The sequence below is a fragment of the Camelus ferus genome, chromosome 31, assembly GCF_009834535.1.
Source record: "Camelus ferus isolate YT-003-E chromosome 31, BCGSAC_Cfer_1.0, whole genome shotgun sequence".
NCBI lineage: Eukaryota > Metazoa > Chordata > Mammalia > Artiodactyla > Camelidae > Camelus > Camelus ferus.
This window is the reverse complement of record NC_045726.1, coordinates 5,787,254-5,802,793: the sequence shown is the minus strand read 5'-3', so window position 1 is coordinate 5,802,793 and position 15,540 is coordinate 5,787,254. Positions and strand designations below refer to the sequence as shown.

The window sequence follows — 15,540 nt, the reverse complement described above, 5'->3', positions numbered from 1 at the left end:
GTGACTCTCCCCAGCACATCGGAAAAGAAGGCTACTGCCAGTGACTGGGTTAATACACATTTTAAAAAACCTTTTTCTGCTTTTAAAGTGAGGGCAGGTGGTGTCACACACAGCACCTGCCATTTCCTGGTATCTTTTATCCAGAGACCTTAGTCATTCAGTGGACCTCCTCTGAGCTCAGATGCCTCGCTGTTTTCACCTGCCCAAAGTGTAAACACTAGTAACACTACCGATTTTGCATTAAATGGAAATACTTTTGTGATTTGTACAATATCACTCATTTTGATCAAGAATATTTGAATGCCCTGATGACCAGATTAGCACTGACTGGACACTCAGTGTGTACCAGGTGTGGTGTTAGACACTCTGTGTGTAGAAGATTGTTCAGTCTTTATGAGACTCTTTGGTTAGGAACTTCCATTTTTCTGCCAATTAAACCAAGGCCCAGAACTAAAATAACTTGAATTAAACCACAGTGGCAAAGTCAGGATTTGGACCAGCTCTATTAAGACCAAAATTGTGGTCCTAGTGATTAATAAATATTGCCTCCCATCTGTATCTGTTAAATTATGGTAGTGGTTACGCTTACAGCTGAAGTTACCACCAAGTCAACAATGGTAATCACAACATGTTTTATGCTTTAGTGAAAGTCAATGTACACTAACATCACCTTGAAAATTATTTCTGTGGACATTGCTGAAGCTGCTTCCTTTTTATGGTGTTTATTTCGGTAATAAAAAACAAAAAAAAATTAATGAAATTTATTTTCACAGTCTTACTAGTCAAAATAATGTAAAATATTCTTTTCATCATCCCATACCATTCTCCTTTTATCTGATTAATTTTTGGAAATAATACATCTACAGAATAAAGAGAAGAACATTTTTGAAAGTTCCCATTTAGGTAAAACAAAAGATGACTAATTTCAGTGAGGAAATCTTATCCTAAGAACCTTTCCAAGGCAAATAAAAGGTCTTAATTGTTAGTTTAAAACAGTTACTATCGTGCTTACAAAAATATTATCTACCTTCAGTCCATCTTTGCAGGTTATAAAGGATCTATTTGTTTTGAAAAAATAAAAACAGAGCTTAATAGTAAAAAAAAAAAAAGGTAGTTAAATCAAAGGAAAAATTTTCCAGATCAGTTGACTAATACCTCTATATTTTTAAAAAATTGTTCATAATGTTATGAATTAATGAATAGTATGAATTGGTGAATAGTATGAATTATGAATACTATTATGAACAGTAACAAAAACTTAATGAATTTTTTCTAATTGACAATGATTTTATAGTTAGAAATTTTTTTACCCAAACTCAGCTATGAGTGGGAAGCTTTCAATAATTAAAAAACTTTAAAATACAACACCCATGTTTTGTCTCAGCCATGCATTTCCAGTGATGAGTACTGAGCAGTAATAGAAATCTGACACTGATTTAGATAATACCAAGTCATAAACATCATTTTCAGATTAAAATACATTTTTCAGAAATACATTTTGCCATGAAACATGGAGATATTCTTGTGTAAACGCCAAATATGCAGTGCTATCTCTGATTGCCTGGGGGTTCACCATACCCGCCTCCCCACGTCAAGGGCAAGCGACAGGAGATGCACAGACCCCCTGCATGGGCAGGTGGCGGGTTTAACACGCAGGGGATTTACACAGGAAGCTTGTCTTCGGCACCGAAAGACAAGCAGCTCCCCGCAGCGTGCGCCAGAATCTTAAAAGTGTATAAAGAAGCCTTAACAGAGTTTTGTCACTGTTCACTCGACAGTCTTAACACCACCTGACTCTCTCGTGTCTGCATCCTTGAAGCCGGCTCCCACGCGGCATGCCTGGCGGTACACCGCAGGGGCAGGGGACAGGGCCAGCTCCGGGGTAAACCAGCTGTTGTGCCCAACTGGGGCCCTCCTGCAACACCCCACCCCTCCAGGCGGGCTCTTACAATCTCACACTCGCCCTCCACTTTTCAGTGCGCCCTGAGCGCTCAGCAAGGGGTCTTAACACCAGCCTGGAGGTGGCTCCTTCGGCGATCAGGGAAGACATAGATCAAGATGATCATTCCCAAAATAAGGAACCATTTTTTTTCCACCAAGAACCTGTGATCTGAAGCACCAACCTACTAAGTGCTCTGGGCTGGGGGTTGACCTCTCAGGGTTTTCACCTGCGTCCTCCTCTGATTGACTAGATGCTGTAACCAGGCTCCTCCGCGTGAGCACGCCGCACGGTCCGGGGGTCGACACAGTATGTACGCTCCCCAGTACTGCAGAGATTCACACCTGTCGTGTGTGGGGAGAACGCCCATCTTTCTGACCACAGCTGCCCTCCATCGCCTTCAAAAGTGCTGATGGGGCCAGAACACTCTGACAATTACCATGTACACATTTGGCCCCAGTATTGACCAGAGCTGTCACCTGGTCATCTGCTGTTGATTTCTGGGGATCAGGGGAACCAGTGAATAATGAGCTCAACATGAGGCCGCCCGTCACCCCCGATGCCCCTCACTTGGAGGCGATCTTGGCTTGCATGTTATACCTGGGGTGTGGGAAGCGCCCACACCAAGCAGGACTGGATCCCTGAGGCCTCTGCTGGGGCAGGTGGGCGTCAGGGGTGGTAGGGGCAGGTGGGGCAGGTCTGACCCATTGCTCAGGTCTAAGGCTTTCCACAGGCTGGCCTGCCTTTTCAGGTGGGGCTCTGGCAGCAAGGAGGTCAAACCACATTTGTTTCTGGGTTACTTTCACTGGACCCTTAACCAGCCGTTGGGATCACCTTTTGATTTTTCAAGCTCCTTTTCTGTCTCTCTCGGGTCTTATTCCCAGAATTCCTCAGTTTCCCCACAGCATCGTAAGTGCCCTGTTCCAGAGCTGGGCTCCGCGTGGGCTCCCCACCCCATGCCTGGAGCTGGGGTTCACGGGGGTATCCTGGCTTTCGTTCCTGCAGTGAGTGTGGCCTGAGCACCTCCTTCAAAGACAGGGCGAAGGGTGCCTGTCTCAGTCCCAACTCCCTAAGAATCTGCTGCACCTCTTCTATAGATGTCCAGGGTCCCTGCGCCCAGGAGCGCCTCCTCGTTGTGCCAAGGCTCCCAGTAGCTGGAATAATCCGATTTATAAGGGAATGAGGACCTTGAACCCCCGGCGCCGCTGGAGGGCAGGAGGTGTGGTGATGTTCACGTCCTCTGCCTCCTGCCGGTCACAGAAACGCCCTCACGACCCCTCTCCCCATCCCAGAGCCCCACGAACCTCTCCGGATGCTTTCTCTGGCCTTTTGCTGGAACTCGGCCGCTCTGTCAGTAAGCCTGGCGGTCCCACATCCTCTCGTGAAGACCGCTGCGTGAACCGGGGGCTGCCCGGCTGCCTGGGGCCGCCGGTGTGATGCTTTGGTTTTCCCTTGTATGAGGGGTTGGATGGCGGGGGGGCTGTCATCCTTCACCTGTCAACCCCCACGTCTTCTTTTCCCCCTCTTGGTGTCCCAAGCAGGCTCTGTCACAGGCTTGGGCCTCCGTCCGGGCCGCCCAGGTCCCCCGCCTGTCCTCCCGATCCGCCCTCGTCCGCCCGCACGCAGCCGGGGGAACAGGGGACCCTGCGCCCGTCTCTAAACCTCTGACTGGAGCCCAGCCCCCGGGGAGCATCCCCGGAGCAGGGGTCGGCCTGCCGCGGGGACCACCGCGTCCCCGTCTAGGTCGGAGGCGCGCAGACCCGCGGGCGTCTCCCCGAGTCTCTCCCCGCGCGGAGGGGCGGCGGCCACGGCAGGCCTGCCCCGCGGACGCCGCGTGTCCAAGGCCCATTTCTTCCCCAGCCGGTAGCTGGCAAGCCGACCCCCCCCACACACACACACACACGGAGGGCGAGGCGAGACCCTGGGAAGAGCTGACGCTCCCGATGGGCAGGGCCGTGTGACCAGCAGGAGACTGGTCTTGCGCGGCCCCAGGACAAGTAGGTCCCCGCTCACCCTCCCCGAATCTTAGAAGTTTGTCTAGAGGCCTTAATGGGGTTCAGTCACTCTCCAGTCCGATAGTCCCAAGGCCGCCTTGTTCTCTCCAGGCTGCACCCCCGAAAGTTCCCAACGCGCGGGGGGCGGGCGGAGCGCGCTTTCCAGGGGGGTCGCTCAGCCCGCGGTCACGCCCTCCCTGCGCCCCCTCCAGCATCGCCAGGCAAATTCAGTTCCCCATATTTTGAGATACTTAAGTTGAGAATTCCTAGCAGCTGGTAAGCTTTGCAGCTTGAACGCACGAGTTCATCTGAAAATGATGGCAAAGCGTCAGATGAATCCAGAAAACAGACAGTGGAACTGACATAAACTTTCCGTAAACGGGAGGGAAACACACACACACACACACACACTTTTTTTTTTTGGCAACTGAATCTCTAAAATACTTAAAATCCAGGCATCAGGTGCTTCTGAGGGCGAGGGTAAAGGTGAAACCCTGATTCTGACATTTTAACATAGGGCCACGAGGTCCTCCTGGTTTGACTCCCATTTCCAACAAGCAGGTGACTTCTGAGCCCCACCCATCCGCCCTGTTACCCACCCGGGGGGGCTGGAGTTGGAACTAGAGGAGTATGTTTTCACGCTGCTAAAAACAGCTGAAAAGAAGGATGCCACACTGCGGTGAAAATCAGGGTTCCATGGGAGCCTACATGCTCGGCGTCGTTACCACAGCTCACCCCACTGGGCTCCCAGCCTGCCTCTCAGCCCTCAGACAAGAGGAGATAAATTCCCACCAGAGAATTGGGTCTAGCTGGCTGTTGGGTCATTGCACGGTGACATCCTCCCAGACACACACAGCAGTATTTCCACTCCTTCCTTCACTCACTGCAGGAGCCGGCAAGGATGCCCAGGCATGCGAGAGACTGCAAAGCCAGAAGCCAAAAGAAACCAAAGACGGAAACAGAGGCACCTTAAGGCTCAGAGGAAAACTTCCCCGTAAACATCTAAATTCAGTTTCCTCAAAGGGGCTTTAAGAAAAGGTTCTCTGAGGAAAGAGCAATTCATGAAGACAGACGTATTGAGGGAGTAAGAAAGAACTCTTGGAAAGAGAGCTGAAGAGAGCGATTGGGAGGCAACTGGAAAATGAAGGTCAAAGGAAGTCTACTAAGAAATTTCAAAAAGAAGGAGGAGAAGGAGGAGCAGAAAGAGGAGGCGGGGGTGCACAGGGAGGGAGAAACAAGAGAATTGGAGGCAAAAAGATAAAAGTGGAAGGGAGGTCACAGAATAGCAAGGTCATCTAGTCCTGAATGCATAAGGGGAATGGAGGCAGCCCCAGAAAGGATATTTTTGTGGGGAAAAAAGCAAACAGAAAAACTTACTCTTTGCCTAATTTTAAAAACATACTGAAAGGTGAGTTACCATTCTTCCAAAGAGATGGGGATGAAATAATGATGCACAAATAAAACTCTGAGTAAATGAAAAATGGGACAATTAATAAGGCGAGAGGGGAAAAAAAAAAAAACCCACAATGTACAACAGGGCAAGTGGGACCGTGGCAGCATGGCTTGACTTACGGACGCACATTCTTACCTAAATATTGGTTTAACTAAAAGCGGTCCTATAGCTCTACTGGCAGTTGAGGGAAAGGGTGGAAAAAGATAGTTAAACACACATTTTATATAATAGGGAAACATAAATGAAAAAAAAATGAAGAAATCAGAGCGTCTGCACATGCTGTCTACAAATACGAACGCATGTTAACAGAATAAGGATGAAAAGTTGACATGGTGGCCCTTGCCAATTACAAGCAGAGGGAAGTGGTTCAGGGCATTTCTGGCTCTCATTATAGGCTTTATATTATGATTACATTTAAAAAATATTTTCAACTATTACTTTATACGAATTAATCTCCAATAAGATTTCTTATTAGGGCTCCTGCAAGGTGTGTTGGCATCGCGAGGCTATTTGGTGATGGTGGAGGAATCAGTTTCATCTGAAACTGCTTTAATAAAGGTTATCTTAGGATTTGCTCCACTGATACCATTTCTTATCTGTCTCAGTGCTTCTCACAGACCAGCAACACCGGCATGACCTGGGAACTTATTAGAAATACAACTCCCTGTTCCCAGCTCAGGCCTGTTAAATCAGAAACTCTCAGAGGAGAGACACACAGAAGTCTCTATTGTAACGAGTTCTTCACGTGATTCTGAGGCTGACTGAAATTTGAGGGCCACGCATCCACATGAATAGGAAAGAGACAGAATGATCACATTAAGAGAATGTGTCATAAGTCTTAACACTTTTTTGTGGATCTGCTTCTTCATGCAAGGGAAACAAAGGAAAAAAAATTAACAAATGGGACCTAGTTAAACACTCCTGCACAGCAAAGGAAGCCACCAACAAAAGGAGCAGACCGCCTGAATGGAAGAAGATACTTGCAAGTATGTCTGATAAAATATGTAACACCTCACACAACTATCTTAAAAAAAAAAAAAAAAGAAAACTCAAACAACCCGATTACAAAGCACACAGAAGACCAGAATCAACCTTTTTCCAAAGAAGATACTCGGATGGCCAACAGGCACACGGAAAGGCCCTCACCACCACTAACCATCAGGGAAATGGGAATCAAAATCACAGTGAGATGTCACCTCACGCCAGGCAGAATGGCCATCGTTCAAAAGTCTACAAATAATAAATGTTGCAGAGGGTGTGGAGAAAAGAGAACCCTTGAACACTATTGGTGAGAAGGTAAATCGGTGCAGCCACTATGGAAAACTGTATGGAGGTTTCTCACAAAATTAAAAATAGAATCACCATATAATCAAGCAATCCAGTCCTGGGTATATATCTGAAGAAAATATATGCATAATCAAAAGAGTAATTAAAAAAGACACATGCTCCCCAGTGTTCCTAGCAGCACCATTTACAATAGCCAAGGTACCCTAAGTGTCCATCAACAGATTCATGAATACAGAAGACGTGAGGTGTGGGTGTGTGTATATATATATTTGTGTGTATACCCCCCCACACAAATATATACATATATATAAAGGAATATTACTCAGCTGTAAAAAAAAGAATGGGATTTTGCCATTTTCAACAACATAGATAGACCTGGAGGGTATTATGCTTAGTCAAATAAGTCAGACAGAGAAATAGAAATACTTTATATCACTTATATGTGGAATCTGAAAAATAAACAAATAAATAAACTGTTTAAAACAGAAACAGACTCAGATATAGAGAACAAAGGTAGTGGTTACCAATGGGGAGAGAGGGATGGGGGAATTAAGAGGTACAAACTACTAGGTATAAAGTAAATAAGATACAAGAATAAATAGAATAAAGTAAAACAAATAAGATACAAGGATATATTGTTCAGCACAGGGAATACAGCTGATATTTTATACTAACTTTAAGTTGAGTATAGTCTATACAAATTGAATTAAGTTGTACACTAATGTCACATTGTACAGCAACTTAAATTTTTCTGAACATGTCAGACTCATTCACAAATCACGTGTCATGGTTTACTACAGAATCTTTTAATTCATTAAATTTTTTGATGTCTGAGACTAGGTATGTTTGCATCCTTTTCACCTGCCAGAAAGGTGGATAAATACACCTAAATCGGTCCCAGTCCATTTGTATAGAACTACTTTGGTCCTGAACGCTTAACCATCAGCAAATGACCCCACAGTATTCTGGCCTTTCCTTTCCTGGGAGCATCTCCAGGGCCACATCCATTTGCTTCTCTCCTGGGCTGTACCCTGTGTCCTCTGCACGATGACAGCAGTAGAGGTCCAGTACCTACGACCTTGTGAAATACAGAGAAACAGATGCTGTACCTGTATGAGGCATGCATTTCAGACCCATCACTAGTTCAGCCATTTACCCATGAGCATCCTTTCTCACTTTGTGGACATCTCAGTCCTTGTCATGTTGCTACAAATAATTAACTTAAAAAAGAGCATGGATGGAAGAGACAAAATCTATCAAGTAGAAGCCATAGGTAATAGTTAGAGCTGAACCCAGGAGCCCAACAAAAGGCAATATGCTCGAGAATGGGTCATAAGGAAACGTTTCCAAGGGCAAAACGTTACTCATAAACAGTGTGTTTATCAGAGGTAGCAAACTTGAACGCCTTCTGGGGTCAGAAATGTGACACCAGTGGGTGAGAAGCTAGGATGTCCAACCCTAGGAACCAGCTGACTGTTGGGTGACCTGACCACCGTACTTAACTTTTAAATAATCTCAAAATGCCTCTCAGGAGCTGTCTGTCTACAAACCCTGAGTGAATAAAATAAGCTACCTCTTGCCTATAAATTACTGCAGTTCTATTTATTATAACTGCAGATGGTGTTAACACTGAAAATTCACACCTGCGAATCTCCACGAAGAAAAGATGGTCTGCATTCTAAAACCCATCTTAGGTTTTATAGATCAACAAGCAATGGCCTTTATTCTCGCCTTTAGCTGTGTACCTGTACTTGTTCTCCAGAAGAAAATGTGATGGAGTGGACATTCTCTGGATCCAGGGCCAGAAGACATAAATGAAGGTTTCAAATCCCATGTAAGAAACCTACATTTCCTCTCGGTCCCTCAGCGAACTCGTAGCTGAAATTAGGGCAATAAAAGTAATACCGACCCTGCCCACTTCACAAGGTTTTCCCAATGGTAAATCAGAGGAAGTATGTAAAAGTGGTTGGTTATCATCCAGTGATACATAAATCCAGTTGTTTTCATAATCTCTCCTATTTTTATAGGTGTTTGAGCTAGTCCCACTGCCCTTGAAAAGTTATAACACAGCTGAAGGGACAAAACTTACAGTGAACGAAGAATACATCATGTGGGTCAAACTCTATCACAGTGAAATAAGTCAGACAGAGAAAGACAACTACCGAGTGGGACCACTTATATGTGGGATCTCAAAAAATAACAACAATGAATGTACATGCAAAACAGAAACAGACCCACAGACACAGAGAACAAACTAGTGGTTAAGAGAGAGAGGGAAGGGGGAGGGGCTGACGAGGGATATGGGACTAAGAGATACAAACTACTATGTACAAAATAGATAAGCGACAAGGATGTATTGTAAAGCACAGGAAATTATAGCTATTATCCTGCAAGAACTTTTAATGAATTGTAATCTGTGAAAATACTGAATCATACTGCTGTACGTCTGAAAGTAATATCATATTGTAAATCAACTATACTTCAGTTTAAAAAATGCTAGGAAGTAAAACTAGAGAGAGAAGGTAAAGCCAAAACATTTCATTGCAAGACTTTAGACTCTATGCACTAAGCAGGGAGGGATTATTAATGACGCTTAAACTGGAGAGTACTATTACATGTGATGCAGAAATGATTTTTGTTGTCACTGGTTTAAATTTTTTAGTGAAGTGCAGTTGATTTACAATGTTAGTTTCAGGTGTACAGCAAAGTGATTCAGTTATACATATATAGATATTTTCTTTTCAGATTCATTTTCATTACATGTTATTCCAAGAAACTGAATATAGTCCCATGTGCTATACAGTAGGTCCTTGTTGTTTATTTATTTTATATATAGTAATGTATATCTGTTAATCCCCCAACCCTAAGTTATCCCTGCCTGCCCTTTCCCCTCTGGTAATCATAGATTGTTTTCTACGTCTGTGAGTCTGAAAATGGCATTATTTCATTATTTTTATGGTTAATATTCATATATATACCACACCTTCTTGATCCAGTCATCTGTCAATGGACGTTTAGATTGCTTCCATGTCTTGGCTATTGTAAATAGTGCTGCTGTGAACATTGGGGTACATGTGTCTTTTCCAATTTTAGTCCTCTCTGGATATATGCCCAGGAGTGGGATTGCTGGGTCATACGGTAACTATTTTTAGTTTTTTAAGGAACCTCTATACTGTCTTCCATAGTGGTTGCAACAATTTGCATTCCCACCAGCAGTGTAAGAGGGTTCCCTTTTCTCCACACCCTCTCCAGCATTCATTGTTTGTGGACTTTTGAATGATGGCCACTCTGCACGAGGTAATACCTCATTGTAATTTTGATTTGCATTTCTCTAATAATTAGTGATGTTGAACATCTTTTCATGTGCCTGTTGGCCACCTGGATGTCTTTGCAGAAATGTCTATGTGGGTCTTCTGTGCATTTTCTGATTGGGTTGTTTGTTTTTTGGTATAAAGCTGTATGAGCTGTTCTTATATTTTGAAAATTAGTCCCTTGTGGGTTATGCCTTTTGCAAATATTTTCTCCCATTCTGTGGGTTGTCTTTGCATTGTGTTTATCGTTTCCTTTGTTGCGCAAAATCTTTTAAGTTTACTTAGGTTCCATTTGTTTATTTTTCCTTTTGTATCCATTACTCTAGGAGCCAGTTCACAGGTGAATTCTACCAATCATTTAGAGAAGAGTTAACACCTATCCTTCTGAAACTATTCCAAAAAATCATAGTGGAAGGAACACTCCTGAAATCATTCTGTGAGGCCACCATCACTCTGATACCAAAACCAGACAAAGATACCACACAAAAAAAAAAAGGAAATTACAGGCCAAAGTCACTTATGAGTATAGATGCAAAAATCCTCAACAAAATACTAGCCAAATAACTCCAATGATACATTTAAAAGATCATACATCATGATCAAGTGGGATTTATCCTAGAGATGCAAGGATTTTCCAATATTCACAAATCAACCAATGTGATGCATCACATTAACAAACTGAAGGGTAAAAACCATATGATCATCTCAATAGATGCAGAAAAAGCTTTTGATAAAAATCCAACATCCATTTATGATAAACGCTCTCCAGAAAGTGGGCACAGAGGGAACATACCTCAACATAATGAAGGCCACACATGACAAACCCACAGCTAACATCATATTTAATGGTGAAAAGCTGAAAGCATTTCCTCTGAGATCAGGAACAAGACAAGGATGCCCACTCTTGCCACTTTTATTCAACAGAGTGTCGGAAGCACTAGCCACAGCAATCAAAGAAGAAAAAGAAATAAAAGGAATCCAAACTGGAAAGGAAGTAAGACTGTCACTGTGTGCAGATGACGTGACACTATACAGAGAAAACCCTAAAGAGGCCACCAGAAAACCACTAGAGCTCGTCAATGAATTCGGTAAAGTTGCAGGATGCAAAATTAACACACAGAAGTCAGTTGCATTTCTATACACTAACAATGAAATAGTGAAAAAAAAAATTAAGGAAACAATCCCATTTACTATTGCATAAAAAAAAAAAAAAAAAAAAAAAAACCTAGGAATAAACCTACCTAAGGAGGAAAAGGATCTGTACTCTGAAAACCATAGCACGCTGATGAAAGGAACTGAAGACGGCGCAAACATGTGGAAAGACAACGCCGTTTTCTTCGACTGGAAGAATCAATATTGTTACAGTGGCCATACTACCCAAGGCAAGATGGTCTTATAATCTGAGTGCCTATATATAATATCTTGATTCTAAAATCTGAAACAAATTCAAATATTAGTCACATCCGTGGGATGGCAGAGCTGCAGCACCATTCCCAAACCCACGTTCGGGCTTAGACCACACTGTTACCCAAGACCTCGCTCAGGCTCACTCGCCAATCAGCAGCAGGGACTTCTATCCGGTGGAAGTCCGACTGGGATTACCAACACCCGGAAGTGATAGCGGCATCCTCTGTATTTGTGTTAGTACCTCAACCCCTGAGGGCACAGGATGGCTTTCCACGCATCAGTGCGTAGTGAAACGAGTCTAGCATCTCGACAACACTGGGGCAGGACTGGTGAGGAGACGGACCTAGAGATTATCCTATTAGGTGAAGTAAGTCAGACAGAGAAAGAAAAACACCATAGGATATCACTTATGTGTGGAATCGAAAAAAAAAAAAAAGATACAGATTTTATTCACAAACCAAAAACAGACTCACAGATATGGAAAACAAACTATGGTTGCCAAGAGGCAAAGGGCAGGGAGAGATAAATTAGGGGTTGGGGATTAACAGACACACACTACTAAATATAAAACAGATAAACAACAAGGCCCTGCTGCACAGCACAGGGGACGCTAGTCAATTTATTGCACTAACACATGATGGAGAAGAACCTGAAAAAAATATACGTATGCATATGTATAACTGAATCACTTTGCTGTATTCCTGAAACTAACACTGTAAATTAACTATACTTCAATTAAAAAACAAAACAAACAAACAAAAAAAACAGACTGGTAGAGAACTGTAAAAGTGAAAAAGTCAGAGAAGAGTCAGTTCCGGTAAATGGTAGCTAAGTCGTGCTCTGGTTTTTATTTTGAGCCCAGAAAAAGACAACATTGATGCCCTGTATCTCAGGTAATTTTTTCCTCATGATGAACAGTGACACTGACCACAGAACTTGAAAGATGAAATTTTGTGATATTATAATAGTTGTTTTATTATACATATTTTGCATGGGGTTTATCTGCAAAAAAAGGGATGCCATGACACTTATTATATAATAATGCCAGCATTTTATTTTAAATGACGATATTCGTGTAATGCAAGGAGCACACAATTTGAGAGTTCAACTAACATTTCTTGCTTCCTTTCCCCATGTCTCTAAAACTATTATTGGATGAGTTTTTCACTCTTTGGTCAGTGGAAAGATTTAAACATTGTTTGTTTGCACAGGCAAAGATCACATGACCCTCATTTTACGAATTCTTGGGGTGCTTGTGAAGAATTTCTGAAGATGTTCCCTGTTTAGGTCGGACACGTGTCCGGGTGCTGAAACAGAAAGGAAAAAAAACACACACACCCCACAGTTTAACTGTTTTATCTCTATAGTTAATTCATATATTTCATTACCATTTTGACCAGAATGAATTGTCAGTAAATTAAAGCTTCTGTTAAGTAAGTAACCAGAGAGCTCAGCAGCAAACTGCTCCACTGTGAGTCAGGACAGCGTCCCCAAGAAGAGCTTTTTAGCTAAAGACGATCGAAAGTGCCTGGAAAAAGCCTGCGCAACGTTTAAACAGGGTGACGAATCTGGAGGTAGCCGTGATCCAGCTGACAAGCTGTTTCCTTTTAAGCTTATGGTGCAAGGATGGTTGTGTTACTGACCCTCAAAATTACTCTAATTTTTCGTTTTTTTCCACTACAACAGAAACATACTAACTCAGCAGGGAAACCCTCCACAGCCTGGTTGCTATGCGGCGGTGCACCGCAGAGAATTAGTCAGGGAACGGCATCTTACAAAAATGACAACGTTTCTGAGATTTATGCCCATCTCAAGTATTCTCTTTGTGGTTCCTAAGGGGAAAGATAGGAAGCAATAAAGGAAACTTAGCATAGAAGTAGGCAGCATTTCTGTGAAAACTGAAAAGCAAAGAAAGATCATGTCAAAAAAAAAAAAATCAAAAACATCTATTAACCCTCAAGGACCACCTGGCCCCCTGGTGGTGCAGAATCCATACACATGCGGGTTCCTGGGGCTGTTAAGCCTGGGTGTCATGACCCCCTGAGCTTTTCGTCAGAAGGACGTCATGTGGTGCCTCTAGAATTCCACCCTATCAGCTCTTCCAGGAAGCAACATTCTCCAGAACCAGCAGGATCTTAACATGTGACTCTATTTCCTTACTAATATGAGCTCACTGTGCTATGTCTAAAGGGAAGCATGTAACACAGAAACATGAAATGAGGATGAGAGAGAAAAAACAAAGATCTTTTGTCACGGCAAGTGTGAGAGTGACCAAAACCCCAAACAGAGCATCAGTGTTTCCTCCAAGTTATAGGTGGCCCTGGCGTTTTTGTAGATCTACTGACAAGATCAAGAGTGGAACAGCGCTAGACCCAGATTTACAGCTGAGGAGGGAGAACCAGTTCATAAATAAGAAATGAATAGACCACAGCCCGGCTCAGTCATCTGTTTCGAACTCCTAAAATATCACTAAACATATGCTCCATTTGGCTACAGGTAGTACCATTCTCACAATAGCTGAAGTCCCCATTGCATCGACCATACACACACACACGCACGTGAGACCTCAATATGACTTTCGAGGGGCTCTTTTTGACTTTTAGTGTGGTTGGAAGTTTAACTGGCTTTTCAAAAGTTTTTTCTTGATTTTTTGAAAATTATGTATGTATGTATTTAATTTATTTTTTATTGAAGTTGATCTGCAGTGTTGTCCTAATTTCTGGTATGCAGCTCAGTGATTCAGTGAGTGACCATTTTACATTTTTATCTGAAGGTGTAACTGTCTTAAATGAAGACAAGGGCAGCGCGCAAGCTTCACACTTGAAAGGCTCAAACAAAAATGTTTTTTAACCTGCCTGTCTTAATCGCTGAGTTGGTGTTTTAAGCTAATTCAGTCTTCAGGAAGATTTAGTAAAAAGGTAACACAGTCATTGCAATTCATCAAAATTTTTTCAAAGCTGTTTCTTTATTTTCAGACGTATCAGAAACCAACAAGCACGTTCACGTCAAATGAATTTCTGTTAAGTCAGATTATGTTGTTGAGAAAGAGAGAGCAGAGTATTTGTACCATCTCCACCTTCTCCTTTCAGCATTTTAATACTGATATTATTTTACTTACTTCATCGTTCAGCAGGTCAGTCCACAAGTATTTATTAAATGCCTAACTCTGATACTAGAAATTTAATTGTTAGCTAGACAAAGTTGTCGCCCTCATGGACCTTACATCCCTGCAGAAGGAGACACTCATTCACTGCACCAGTGTTAATTGAGCATTTACTATGTGTTGGGCACTGTTGTAGGTACTTGGGATTGATCAGTGCCCAAAGCAGAGGAAGATTCATGCCCTTGAAGAGCTTAGTTCTAGAAATGTGGTATTAAAAATACGTAAGAAACAAGTAAATGATGTAATCTTACCTTCAACGAGGACTTTCATGCTGTATTAAGTACTGTGTTGGAAAGACATGGCAGAGATGAGGTTGAGACACACTGACTCTAAGGTGCCTAAAACCTAGAAAAAGCGATCCTTAGCACGTAACACGTAACTGGATTTACTGGTTGGATGAGCAATAAAACTTTTTCCGCTAGAAAATTTCACTTAAAAAATAACTTGTATTTGCCTTTGTGGGTGAAAAATAGCTTTTCAGGCATAAGTGTCAGTGCTTTTGAATATCTAAGCTAGGCTGCTTTTAACAGTACTGATTATCTAGCATAAATATAATTTGTCTACAGTGTCTGGAGTGGGGAGGGTCATCTCCACGTTTTAAATTATCAACTGATAACATGTCACAAGTTGACAAGTAGAAGAGAAAGCACTTAACATTTAAATCTTAAAAGGGTCTTGGACCATGGCTTTCACAGCTAATTATTTCCAATATCAGCAAAGATGCTTTCCAAGCTCTTAATTTAGAGACTCTGGTTCAACAAATTGTAGACATGAAAGACAATAGATCATTGTGTTTTCCTGGTAACTACTCTGTACTCTGAAAATGATTTACTTACGGGAAAGCAACTTTGATGATCATAATTACAGCTTATAATAAAAAAATTTGGTAAAATTAGAGCTAAATTTAAAACATCCTATTTTATAGAACACAGATATGAGATTGAATTGCATATTATTAAGTGCTGAAAAGATTTATCTACATTTGG

General features: G+C 42.4%; 1 protein-coding gene across 3 annotated transcripts in view; it reads right to left on the bottom strand.

Annotated features, from left to right (window-relative positions):
* Positions 1–15,540, bottom strand: part of GALNTL6 (polypeptide N-acetylgalactosaminyltransferase like 6) — an 803,528-nt gene that overhangs the window by 515,201 nt on the left and 272,787 nt on the right. The window lies entirely within an intron of this gene.